General features: G+C 38.4%; 1 long non-coding RNA gene across 1 annotated transcript; it reads right to left on the minus strand.

Annotated features, from left to right (window-relative positions):
* Positions 1–1055: 1055 nt before the first annotated feature.
* LOC147582079 (uncharacterized) lies at positions 1056–6555 on the minus strand. The gene is made up of 2 exons (XR_015250552.1): positions 3975–6555; positions 1056–2864 (listed from the first exon to the last, which is right to left on the minus strand). It is a non-coding gene; the product is annotated as an uncharacterized LOC147582079 (long non-coding RNA).
* Between the last annotated feature and the right edge of the window lie 5953 nt (positions 6556–12508).

Here is a 12508-nt window from a genome sequence, read left to right on the forward strand (position 1 = left end):
ACCTCAGCTGGGTGGGGAGCTATGATTCTCAGGGAAAGGCAGGGGGGGCCAAACAATGTTTGAAAAAATAATTATCACCCTAGTTCTCTACCACATAACATATCTCTAGAAATAGTGCCTCCAGGGGCGCCTGGGTGGCGCAGTCGGTTAAGCGTCCGACTTCAGCCAGGTCACGATCTCGCGGTCCGTGAGTTCGAGCCCCGCGTCAGGCTCTGGGCTGATGGCTCAGAGCCTGGAGCCTGTTTCCGATTCTGTGTCTCCCTCTCTCTCTGCCCCTCCCCCGTTCATGCTCTGTCTCTCTCTGTCCCAAAAATAAATAAACGTTGAAAAAAAAAAAAAAAAAAGAAATAGTGCCTCCAAATAGCAACAATCACTTATTATACTCATGAATCTCAAGTAATCAGACAGGGCTAGTTTGGAATATCCAAGTGGCTTATTCACTTGCCAGGAATCACATAGCTGGGAATGGTTACAAGGTTAGGCTCAGCTGGGCTTCTGTCCCTCTCTCGGCAACCTCAGAGCTTCACCATGTAGTTTCTCTTATTGATGTCTCAGGGCTCCAAGAGGCTGAGGCAAAAGCTGCTGGTTTTATGAAGACCATGCGTCCATTACACTCCTTTGGTCAAAAGAGATAGCAGCTAGCCCAGATTCAAAGAGAGGAAACTCACCTTACCTCTTGAGGGGGAGACAGCCAAAGCATTTGTGGCCAACCTCCAAATATGTAAAGGGTGGGAGGCAGATTGAGGAGCTATTTCTGACATAACATGTCAACAGCATATGCTGACCACCTAAATGTGGAATGGGAATGAAAGAATGGAAGCATGGAAAAACATGATCAAAGAAGAAAGGGTCATTTCTGCAATGCTTACACGTAAGCACTGAAAGGATGCTTATCTTAAAAGTAGGAAGTTACTTTATCAGTCCTGAATTATCCAAGAAGTTCAAAGAAAGAAATTTTGATCAAGATGGTGATCACATCCAAGAGATTTATTTCAAGATGTTATTTGTGTATGAGGCTTGTAAAAGTGCTGAGAAAACACACAAAAAAGCATATGTTAAATCAAAACAAACTTTATTTTAGAAAGTCACTTTAAGTATGTGGTGCTATAATTAAGCCTTATTAATATGCTGTTTATTTAACAGATTAAAAATGCATAAGAAGCATGTCCCATTCATCTTAATTAGACAATATGCTTGTCACAATTATTTGCTTTATATTTTCATTTTTCACGAGCATTTTGAGGATATCCATTGATGCTATTAGAATCAACTTTCCCGTTGGTTTGTAGTTCTCTGATCTCAAGGTCTCAGCTCCCTTGAGGTACTACCCAGCATTTCTCACCTGACCCTCTGCCAGCGCCTGGTTGCTAGGGCTGATAGATCCAGGGCTAAGAACAACTGCAAGAAAATGACTGTATGCATTTCAATGTTCTCAACAGTGTCCTCTCTTTCCTTCTGTGATTCAGATTCAAAATATTCCCTCTCTCACAAATTGCACATGGCTATGGGTGTGAGATCACAAATGCTGGCTGACACAGATATCAAATTCTAGAGCTGTAAGAGATTCTCAAGATTATTCCTTCTAAATTGTTTCCAAACTCAAATTATTTACTCTCCATTTCCTCCACATTATATCAACCACTGACATGCTACTTTTTTCTATAAATTTATTTACATTTTTTACTTAGCATCTTTTAAGAGAAAAAAATATACACTGCTATTAGAAATGGACTAGTTGAATTTTTCCATAAATTGAAGATGATAATATAAATGAACACAAGCAAGACAAAATAATATTGTTATATTCTAGTTAGATGTTTTTGCTTGCTTGAAGTTCAATGTCTGAGGTCTACTCACTTTGTTAGAAAAGTAAATTCCCAAATCTGATGTTGCCAGGATCAAATGAAAATTTTCTCTTTGAACATAAAGAACACAAGAAAGTAAAGGTAAGAAGGTATAAAGGTGTAAAGGTATAAACACCTTCTCCATGTCATCCAGTGGACAGCACCTTCGAGGCACCACAAATCATTTTGGGTTTTTTGGGGGCATGGGACCCTTATTTGGGAAACATTTGCCATTCCTTCTTCCATTCCTTACTCTCATTGAGTATACCCTGTGCTCAAATCTTGGTTTCTAATACCATTTCCAATGAAAGGAAACAGGGCTCCTTGGAGAAATGGTTGATTCTAAGATTGAAACGGGAAATATATAAAATGAGCTTAGAGCATCATAAATTTCCAGAAAGTATGGGAATTCTGGGGGAAAAAAATCAAACCACAATGATGGGGATATGTCAAAGAGATCCAAGAGCTAATCAAAAGAGCTCTGAATGGTCAAAGCTGGAACAATATGAGTGATAAAATACAGTAGTATTGGATTATCATCCAAAGTATAAAATAAATATCCAAGAATCCACACTGATAACAATAAAGGATTGAATTAACGGGGAATAAGAGACAAATAATGTGGAAGAATTCCATATAACTTATGTAGATACTTTGCTTCAGGAAGGTAGACTATAACTCCCCATTCCCTAAGTATGAGTTGAGCATGGTGACTTTCTTCAACAGTATAGAAAGGAAGAAAACTTTACAGTGAAGAAACCTGACAAACATTACCTCAGCAACAATGATCAGGGTCAATAACAACGTGATAAGTCAGGTTGATAGTATGTGGCATTGACGCAATGTGATGAAAATACCCACAACCCCAGTATAATCATGAGAAAAACATCAGACAAATCCCAAAAGAGCAACATCCTACAAAACACCTGACCAATACCACTCCAAACAGTCAAGGTCTTCAAGAACAAAAAAAAGTCTGAGTCATGACAATGAAATGTAATGTAGTATCCTGACAGGCACCTGGAACAATGACAACAAAAAGGACATTAAGTAAAAATGAAGGAAATTTTAATAAAGCTTAAATGTTAGTTCATAATCATAGTGAATTATTAATCATTAATAATAAATAATTAATCATTAATTATAACAAATGTGCCATGCTAAAGGAAGATGTTAATAATAGGGGAAACTGGGTATGGGGAATATGGAAACCATGGGGTAAGGTTTACTTTAAAAAATACACATTTATTCATTTATTTAAAACATATTTTCCAAGTGTCTAATTGATGCCAAGATTCATGTTAGACACAGGAAACACAACATGGTAGTTACCTTCACAGAAATAGGCCCAAAAAAGTTAAATGGCTCCTTCAAAGTCACATTGCTGGAAAAGAAGAAGAGTTGGAAGAGCCTCCAGACCCATGATTTTGCCACTCAACTTTATCGGCCTACTTCTTTCCATATTCTGACACATTCAAGAAAATATTCCTTGTTGTGTTATATATAGAGTGTAAGTAAACTTTTGAATCAATCAGCAAATATTTATTAAGAATGTGCCATGTTCTGGAGTGCCTAGGTGGCTCAGTTGGTTAAGTCACCCCCTTTGGCTCAGGTCATGATCTCATGGCTCATGAGTTTGAGTCCTGCATCAGGCTCTGTGCTGACAGCTCAGAGCCTGGAGCCCGTTTCGGATTCTGTGTCTCCCTCTCTCTCTGCCCCTCCCCCACTCACATTCTATCTCTCTCTCCTTCAAAAATAAATAAACATTTTAAAAAAATAAAAAATAAAGAATGTGCCCTGTTCCTAGGATTGAGCTACTTGCTCAGAAGTGAAAAAGGGAACCAGTGGTCTCTACCCCCTCACAACAAATAAGCTCCTTCTGGGACCATAGAACAAGTGTATATACATAAGATTTGAGGATGATTCTCAATTTGAGAGTTAGGAATCATAAAACAATCGTGGTCAAACAAAATGGGAAGGTTTCTGTGGAAAAGGGACTTGAACTAGGTTGTTGTAGGTAGGGGATTCATCCAGAACAAGGATTGTTCATTAAGGTATTTAATGTGGTGATTAAGGGCATTATTTCAAAAGCTGGACTTCCAGGGTTCTAATCCCAGCTACTCTACTCACAAGAGGAGTGATTTTCAGCAAACTCCTGAAGCCCATCTACTGTCTTCATTTTTAAAATGGGGCAATAATGGTATATTTTTGATAGGATTTTTTTTGAAGATTCCATGATGTATCAGCCAGGTTTCCAAGAGAAATGGTAACCCATTCACCCTAGGGAAATTCAAGAAGAATTTATTTACAAAGGGCCTATCATCAAAGATATGAATATGGAGGAGCCACAAAGAACTTGGAAATCTTAGCTGCTGAGTTCTTATAACCCCTAAGCCTAACAGATAGAAGAGGGGAGTATTTATTGGAACCCAAAAGGAGAATCATGGAGAGTCTGCCTTCTCATGAAGACCAGTGTCCTTTGATGAAGCCAGGGAATTAACACTCAGATCTGACACTCTTCTTTCCTTCTAATTTCTGCCAAGTCTTCCTAATGTCCTTATGCAGCCAGAAGTCAGAGGGCAGTCTTGATGATGTAGTCTATGCAGGTCAGTCTCCAGGTACCGAAAGCAGAATGATAGATCTGGAAGGGCCAGCATGAATTAATACACATAAATATTTAGAACATATCTAGCACACAGTAATGTCCAATAAATATTAACTATTATGGTTATTATTATTACCTCTATTTTATCAGTATTTGCCAGTTTCCAACATTTGGTCAGTGCTTTAAAAATGTTCAGGTGATCATAGATGGATGACAGATCTAAAAGCAGGGTAGAGGTTTCCATAGCATGTTAAAGTAATATGAGTCATAGTCATGGGTATACAATTGATCATAAATACGTAACAGACAATGACATAAGCTTAAATGAGTCGGAATTTGCACACTGGGGAATAGCAAGAAATAAAGTTGCTGGGTAATTCCTAAAGTCTTTAGGAAAAAAAAGAAATCACATTATTAAAATATATACAGTTCCACACAGAAGGACAACTTAGTAAATCATAAGGGCCAATGAGGTGCAAGGGAAAGATTCAAGCTTTGAGACATAGAAATACATTCATTCACCTCTATGTGCCTTTTAGCAAGTTTTTTACCCCCTCAGCCAGTGATGATTAATTTTCTGTGTCAACCTGACGGAGCCACAGAGTGCCCAGACATCTGGTCTAACATCATTCTGGGTGTGTCTATGTATTTGGATGAGATTAACATTTGAATGGGTAGACTGAGTAAAAGAGATTCCCTGTCCACCCACTCCAGTGTGGGTAGGACCCATCCAGTCAAGAAAGACCTGAATAGAACAAAAAATATGTAAGAAGGAACTGTTCGTATGTGACTGTCAAGCTGGGGCACTGGTCTTTTCGGACCTTTGGGCTCTGATTGAAACATTGGCTCTTCTTGGCTCTTCTTGGGTCTCAAGCCTGGTCGCTTTCAGACTGGAACTTACACTATCAGCTCTCCCAGCTCTCACACCTTCAGACTCAGACTGGAACTATACTGACTGCTCTCTCAATCTCCCCCATAATTGGGTAAGCCCATTCCTTATAATAAATATACATATATTATATACATATAGATTTCTACATGTATATATTTTATATACATTCCATTGGTTCTGTGTCTCTGGATAGCTCTGACTAATACAAAGCCCCAATGCACTAATTTATAAAAGAGAGATTATCAGTCAAATTGAGTGAGAAAAACTCTATGCAAAGTAGCCAGCACATAGTAGGCATTCAGTGAATGTGTTTGCTCTTCCTGCACAGTTGAGGGATTGCAAGCACAGCAAGTAGAAATAAAACAGAGGACTATCTTTCTAATAGACATCCTTCCTGCCTCCAGTTTTTAATAGAGTCCATTAATATCTATCAAACATTCCTGGGAATGGAAATATAAAGCTATCCTTGCTGTATATGTGGCAGCCTAATGAGCCAGCTTCTCCCAGTGAAGCAATAATTTACTCAAAGGTCCCAAAGTGGCCAGCATGAGTTAAGACAGCTTTCCAAATTGACCAGTTCTTGCACAAAGAGATTGCATTATTATGCTACCCTTTCTATGTGATTTGTTCAACGAAGCTCTATGCAGGATAAACCAATGTAGATGTCTGCCCTCTAGGACCTTTCCCTGTGGGGATTTCAATGCCAAGTTCAATCCCCCTGAAATCATGCAGTCAGCTCTCCTAGTTCCAGGCCAATGGAATTTTCCAAAACCATGACTTTGTCAGACTAAGTCATGTATATCCATTCCTTGGGGAGGGGCTAGAAGAAGGATGACATTGGGCAATTTCTCAAGCTCCATTTCTCAGTAAAATGTCTCAAAATTTGTGCACATAGAGCTTTTTTTTATGTTGGCCAATCCATATCAGATGATGATATATGTCACTTCATAGTGATGGAAGGCCTGGCTGCAGAAGCCATTTTCTGGAGTCAAGGATTGCAGTCCCAATGCTAATTCAGCAAGAGCGATATTTATGACCTTAACAATGGGACCAGAAGGCTCCAGTCCCCCCTTGTGAGTCTAGACAGTGCCTGTGGAAAGACTGGACAGCATTTTATTCACCAGAATCTGATGTTTAAACACATTAGAAAGTACATACAGAGTCAATATGACTAAGTAAAATTATTTCCAAAAAGATATAGTAGAAACAGCATTGCTTAGAAATCAGAAAACTGAATTCTCAGCCCTCTTCTAGTCTATCTAGCTCTGTCACCTTGGGTGAGTCACTTAATCTTTCATGGATGAAATCATGTGACCTGAAAAATGGGTTAATAACACCACACTAACTTTAAAGCCTAGAGAAAGTAAGAAGATTTCCTGAAGTTCCTTCCAGCTCTAAGATATCTAAAATCGTGCTTCTTATTCTGGGTAAAGGCATCATTGATCAGCATCAGATTATTAATACTTGATAAATTTCCTTTGCATGCTGCTTTTGATTTGACAAAGCAGCTTTATGTACTCTGCTTAATTCAATACACACAGCACTCCTCTTAAAGATTGGCAGAGCAAAATTATCATTCTCATTTGACAAATGAAAAAAACACTGATGCTCAGAAGGCTAAATGACTTACCTAATGTTGCATTTCCATGACAGTACCCAGCATACTGCTGCCTCAATTTCTCTGAGATTACTTCTCTCGGCTATTTCTCACATAACTTTCTTCACCCATCCAGGTGTCTCTGCTCAAATGCCACTTTCTGAGAGAAGGCTTCCCTTCTATCACCCAAATAAAACAGCATCACTCTATCCCTTCACCTCGCTCTATTCTTCTTCATAGAACTTAATATTCGGAGATAAAGTCACCATTTATGTGTTTCTTTATTTATTGCCCCTTTGCCTCCCCTAAAAATTAAGCTCTGTAAGAGCAGGAACTGTGTCAATTTTTGCTCATTCCCATTTTCCTAACACATAGAATAGTGCCTGGTCGGTAGTAGGCACTCGATAAATAATTGCTAGTAAATGAATGAACAAATGAGGTAAAACAGAGAAACTTTGGTTTATATCTTTAGGGAAAAAAAAATGGAGGGTACCCTTGTCCCTTTGGTTCATTTCCTAGGATATCTTGATTGATTTTTATCTCTAACATACTTTTTATCTCTCTTTCTCAAGAAAAAATAGGCTTTATTTTAATATTTTTCCTTAAACCATGGGGAAATAATTATATCATTCTAGTTCAGGATTCAGAGGAGTGGTCCTTCAGGTTGAAAATAAAATTAAAAAAAAAAAAGTCGGTGATTTCTAAACCTGGCTGTCTATGAAAATCTCCAGGGGACATTTTAAAAATTGAATTCCTAAGCTCTACTCTTGAAAAACTCTAATTCATTGGGTCTGCAGTAGAACCAGAATTTGTACATTTTCAGCCTTCTCAATTGATTCAAATGCACGGCCATGTTGGAGAACTAATGAGTTCTCTGAGAAAGATTCCTTCCTGCTCTGTGTATTTGTTACTTGGGACTTGAGCAAGCACCACCATGGTTTAGTTATAGCCACAAGATCTGCTTTAGAAGAATAGGAGTCATGTTAGCCTCGGGCACAATTCCAAAATGAGTTAGCCATGGGGATTTCTGAGTAAGTGGATTGAACATGGAGGTCAAGCAGGTATATTTTCCTTATCCTAAAGATATACCCTGAGGGAACAGAAGCCCAATCACTCTACTAGGTGTGAAATAAAGCTTTTGTTCCTGTAAGAAAGACTCCTAAATACAAAATAGTGCAACCCCAAATCTAGAAGCAAGAATTAAGGCAAAAACTTGGTTCAATACACTGGGCCAACATGATGGATGGTGTGAGGTGAATTGGACAACATTTATGCAGCCTTCTGTGAATATTTATTGAGCATCTACTAGGGTTTGGGAATGTACCAGAGAACAAGATATAGTCTCTGTCCTACAGAAACATGCACTGAAGTCCGAGAGAGAAATATACCAAATATAACAACAGACAGGAATGGGATTCCAGAGGGTAAGCATTTAAGGAATGTCTACCTCAGTAGTGGGATGAGAAAAAGTAATGCCAAACTAAAACCTAAACAATGAGTAAAAGTTGACAAACAAGATGGAAAGAGGATGAAGAAGAGTGTTGCAGAAAGAAAAAAGAGCAAAGATGTTGGTCCAGATGTAAGATACAGCTTCAGCATTTAAGGAAGTGAAAGTCTAGAAAAAACAGAATGACAGAATTTAGAAGTCTGAAGTGGGTAAAATTTGGGAGACTGTATATGGTATTTTTAATGAGCTTTCAAAAGGGGAAATCCAACAATTTTTTTAATCCATTCAATTTATCTTGTGCCTAACATAGGTCATTTATTGTTCTAGGCATTGGGGATACAGTGGGAAACGAAGACATACCAGGTCTTGGAAACCTTAAAGTTAACATTTGAGTTATTGGGTTTGACAACAAACGAGTGAAAAAAAAAGTGTAACCCTAGTTCACATGATGGTGATTTAGGCTAAATCTGGCAATGGGTATGGAGAAAATGAAGAACACATAAGTGACCATCCAGGGACGTAGCCTGAAGAATGAGGATGGAATGGCATCCTTGTAGGGGTTGCCTGAAACTTGGTCTTTTCTGGATGAGTGTCTGAATAGTTAGCCCCACAATACGTGGGATACTGAACAGTTTGTATTCTGCTGAAATGTATTAGGAAAGAATTGTGTGAAGGAATTGAGACTGAGGCTAACCTCATTTATCTTTGTAGAATAAACAAATCCTATACATTTGGAATATTCTGTAATTAAATTCAAATATTGATGTAAATATAAGACACCCAAATGCCCTCTCTAAACCCCAAAGACCACTGAACTAACCTTAAAATAACAGTGAAGTTGACAACAAAATAATGGGCTTAAAGTCAAGATTAAAGCTACATTTATCTTGTTTTATTTTATAATGGGGTGAACTTGTTTGTTATTCACTTGAAAATCAGATATTTGATAGCAGTACACCTTTTGAATTATTATATTTAGATCTTAAAAATCTCTTCTCAACCTTGCATGTGAATGATTCATAGATGTAGAATGTAAGGGCTGGCTTATAGCAAATGGAGGAAAGTATCCATAATCCAGATGGACGTAGGCAAGAAGAATTAAATCATGGTAAGACAAACAGAAGAGACAAGATCTGAATGGGTTAAGAGAGGTTAATCAAAATGTGTTCTCACTCCAGAAAAGACGGGGAAGTGTAGAATAATTGATAGCCTCAGGAGAAATACAAAAGGTATGGGTAAAAGGAAAAAAAAAAACAAAAACAAAAAACATGCATCCTGGAAATAGCATGTTAGGAAAAATACGGAAATCTGGATGCAATAGTTTTAAGAAAAGGCCTTTATAACAAAGGCAAAGTCATGTAACACAAGATTGTACTTTACTTTGGGTGTTTTAATTTTCTTCTCAATCACTCCAAGAGCGTTCTTGTCTCCCTTCCTCAAGTCTCTCTTTATCTGTTTCCTATACTTGAGCTACACTGGAATAACCTTGATCTTGTGAGTTGATTTCTAAATGTATTTTCAAAGTGGGTTCATCTTCGCCACTTAGAGAGAGGTTTATCTACATTTTGCTAGACAAGCTGTTTGATCAAGTCATTTAATATCACATATTTGAGATATAGGCTATATGACTTGTTGAGATCATGCAGAGTTTTACAACGGAAAGGAATATGTAGTTGTTGACTGACCTCTACGAAAAAGCAATGTCCTATTTTCTTTGGGAGTTATATATGAGAGGGTGATTTTTACACCTATTGTTATGTTCTACTTCCGAGAGGACTCCAGCAGATTACGTGCAATCCACAAAAACAAACGCTTACACCACAGAATGACATATGCACAATCTGCATGTACATTTAAGCCATGATAGCTACAAACAGACTCAAGGCAAGTAATTTTTTAAAAAACAGCAGGTTGGGGCACCTGGGCGGCTCAGTCAGTTAAGCAACTGACTTTGGCTGAGTACATGATCTCATGGCTTGCAGGTTCAAGACCTGTGTTGGGCTTTGTGCTGACAGCTCTGAGCCCGGAGCCTGCTTTGGATTCTGTGTCTCCCTCTCTTTCTGCCCCTCCGCAGGCCCCCCCCCCCCCCCACCGCTCACACTCTGTCTCTCTCTCAAAAATAAATAAACGTTTTTTAAAAATTAAAAACAGCAGGTTAATTTTAGGTGTTTTTTGTAACTGAAATGGAAGCTATAGAAAACTTACATTTGCATGTACGTTTTAAGATTAAATTATAGACTGGATTTCTTTGTTCAAGGAAAAGCTCATCTTAAACTTAGAGAAAGCAGCATGCTATAAAATGGGATATCAAATGACAAAATCAACCCCATCCATGGTTTGTAATTTTGAAGAACCACCCCTAATCCATTGCAGAAAAAGAAGTAACCAAAGAGAAATACTAGTGTAATTAATGTATGGTAGATCCCTAATCTGACTTCTGAATCACATATCTACGTTGGTAGCGTTATTTGTGTACCACAACATGAAGCCATAATTCAAAGTACAGTGATGCTGAGTCCCTTAGAGAAGTTATTTAATAGGATATGGAAAGAAATAAAAATGCAAAAGCCAGGTTTCAAGGTAGAAACTTTGATTCCAGCCTGCTTTCTTTGTTTCCTGATAAGAACCATCTAAGCTGTCTCTGTCCTCTCGAATCCCCTTCATTATGTACTCTGGAAAACTTCCAGTTTCTGGATATAAGGATCTCAGGGCTTTCTATCCGCTTAGTTACCTTGTCCCTTCTACAGTGAGAAGCCAATTCTAACACTGGGAAACCTGATCCAAGTGGTGTAACCACCTAGGAAAGTGCCCTTGGTTACCTACCTTCTTAAAGAACCCTGTTTCAGCAAATCATTAGCAAGAACAAAGTTAAGTGAAAAACTTAATATCTGTAATGCTGGACCACAGAATCAAAAATCCCTATTTCTGCAGGAGCTAAATTTTGAAAGATTCTATCAATAGACCTTAGAAATATGATATATAAAAGTAGAATAGCATGATTGCTACATTGCAGCGTCCTTCAGAATGCTGAGCCTTCATTATCCTAATAGCTTTCCTTCAGTATCCATGGAATGGAAAGTAATTAAAACCCTCTGAGACCGTCAGTATACAGATCCAATAATAATCATCTTTACTTCTTTGTTCAAGACATGTATAAAGAATAATTTTTTTAATGTCTTTATTTATTATGAGACAGAGACAGAGCATGAGCAGGGGAGGGGCAGAGAGAGAGGGAGACACAGAATCTGAAGCAGGCTCCAGGCTCTGAGGTATCCCCGATGCAGGGCTCGAACCCACAGACTGTGAGATCATGACCTGAGCCGAAGTCGGACGCTCAACCGACTGAGCCACCCAGGCACCCCAAGAATAATTTTTAATGTTATAGAAAAATAAGACTATATATAACCAGCTTCCATCACACCAATAACAACACATTGTTGGACTAACGTTTCTAAAGGTATTTTGTATTCCAAATTCTAATAACTGTTGACCCAACTGAAACCCTAACATCCCTAAGGATGAAAGTTTAGCACTAGACTAGATTTTGAGATTCTGAGATTTAAACCCCTTATTTCATATATGAAGAATCTGCTGAGTTGTACAGCCAGTTAACTGCAAAGGTGAGAATAGAAATCAAGACAACTGATTTCTAAACCAGGGCTTTTCCTAATTCATCCTCCTGCCTTTCTGTGCACCTTGTCCTTGTAAAATGACTTGGACACTAATTGGGAAAACCATGCTTATTTGCAAAGGATCACCTGATGGCCATTGATCATGGAGGAAGGCATCACTGAGAGAAAGGAAGAGATACCTTAATATCCTACAAAGGAAACCCAGTTATTAAATAAGATAGTCCACATAGAGACAATTAGAACATGACCTAGCAGACAAAGTCATGTAATCCCATACATGATCACTATGACCTCTTCCTCCCTTCCTCCTCCTCCTTCTTCTTTGCCATCACCATCACCATCACCCTCACCATCTATGTCTCTCTCCTCTACTTCACAACAACCTAAGGACAAGAAGCATGGGCCAGTGGGGGTGTCAACAGCACCAAATATGGAAGTCTCCATTCATACGTTGGACCCTTAGTAGACTTTCCTTGATTTCTTTGGCCGAT

The sequence above is a fragment of the Puma concolor genome, chromosome B1 (assembly GCF_028749965.1).
Source record: "Puma concolor isolate L17-30 chromosome B1, mPumCon1.1.hap2, whole genome shotgun sequence".
NCBI lineage: Eukaryota > Metazoa > Chordata > Mammalia > Carnivora > Felidae > Puma > Puma concolor.